The following is a 1942-nucleotide window of genomic DNA, read 5'->3' as shown; positions in this document are numbered from 1 at the left end:
GGGTGGTGAGACATTTAAATCAGAAGAAAGGGAGTTAGAACAAACTTTTCCGTGTAGGTGACATTTGGATTGAAGTTTGAGCGTGCATGCTATTACACATACATGTATATGATGTGTGGGGAACACACTCCATGAAGGAGTGACAGCATATTAAAAGGCATGGAAGCATGAATGAGTGTGACACACTGAAGCAAATGAATAAAAGAGGTCTCTAGATATTAAGTGCCACAAAAATGAACTATTTTATTCAGCAGTCTATACCCAGAGCTTGGGACATAATAGGAGCTCAATAAATATTTGTGGAGCAAGTGAATGGCCTCAAGTATATAGTTAATAAATTTGAACTTTTCTCCTCAAAAATATGATAACAAGATATTAGCTGTTGTAGTTGGCCTTATAATTTTATGATTTTTTTGTGGTTTCCCGGAAAGGAGAGACTCTGCCATTTAACAGCTGTTCTTATCCATTTTCAGTCATGCCCTTTGGAATCACCTGTTCTTACTTTACCAGTAATTACTGATTGATTTGACAACTCTCTGGTCATACTGGTGACACATAACATTTGTGTCAAACACAGTCAGGGCTCTAAAACTCTCATATGTTCTTTCAGATAATCCATTATGACATATTCCTTGCACAGGGGCCACGCTAATCTCTGTACTGTTCTAATTTTAGTATATGTACTGCTGAAGAAAGCACCCATTATGACAATATTCCTAATAAGTGGAGCTATAATATTTTCTGAGGCTAAAGCTGACACTAGAATGTAAAGCACATAATATAAATATTTTTTTTTATCTTCACTCAAGGACATTTTTTTGTTCATTGCTTTTCAGAGAGAGAGGAAGGGGAGGAGGAGAGAAAGGGAGATCAACGTGAGAGACAAACATCGATCTGTTGCCCCTTATATATGTGCTGACCAACCAGGGACAAAATCCACAACTTGGGCATGTGCCCTGATGGGGAATTGAACTGGCGACCTTTCAGTTTACAGGATGACACTACAACTAACTGAGCCACAAGGTCAGGGCAATAGAAATATCATTTTATGTCAAGATATTTTAACATTTATTAGAATCGATAACTACCACCAAATTGAATTGTTAAGTCCTAGCATTAAAACTGGTTGAATGTTTATTCTAAGTAAACTTGCCTTTCATAATTAAGCCATGAACTAAGAAATCTGTGTAAGTCCCACATACAGAACTTAAATATGTAAAGAGTTGGTTCACTAACCAGAAATAGACTAATCAAGACAGACTTGATTTTGGATTTGAAAACAGCCAAACAATAAAAAATACTTTTATTGAATTGAAGAAAATGTGAATTTTAAAGCAATTTAATAATTTAAAAATCTTCATCAGGTTAGAAGATATTATATTCAAAATGAAATTGATCTTAAAACTATTTCTTTGACAGTTTAGGCTATTTTGTTAGCTTATTTTTCAACTCACTTTTCAGTGTTTATCTTTTTCTTTTTTCTTTTTCTGCTTGCATGTATTTTTCTAGATAAGTTCCTTTCTTATGGTGAGCACAGTATCACCCTTTTTTTCTAAACTTGTTTCAGCTCATGTCTTTTGGGTGGGTTCTCTGGTTAACATCTCTCCCCTGCCCACCGGGGTTGCACGTTCATTCTGTTTCTCCCAGCACTCACCCATGTTGCTATTCAATTGTTCTTTGACATTTTCACATGGATCTGTATTAACCAAATTAATCTCCTCCCTCCTGTATTTAGTTATTTTTGCTATTTATTTTGTTCAGGCTTTTTGGTTGCAAGAGACAAAAAGCCATTCTGACTAGTCTAGGAAAAAGAGAGTGAGTTGAAAGTCAGCTAGAGCATCTTAGAAATATTTGGAGGCAGGGCAAAAAATACAACCAGGGCACAGAGGGTCCTGGAATGACAAAATCAGTACCTGAGTCTGTCCCCTTCTCTCACTGAATG

Source organism: Pteronotus mesoamericanus, unplaced genomic scaffold (assembly GCF_021234165.1).
Source record: "Pteronotus mesoamericanus isolate MK-2021 breed Mesoamerican mustached bat unplaced genomic scaffold, CSHL_Meso_final contig_56, whole genome shotgun sequence".
Lineage (NCBI taxonomy): Eukaryota > Metazoa > Chordata > Mammalia > Chiroptera > Mormoopidae > Pteronotus > Pteronotus mesoamericanus.
The sequence above is the reverse complement of the archived record's forward strand: the minus strand, read 5'-3'. Positions refer to the sequence as shown.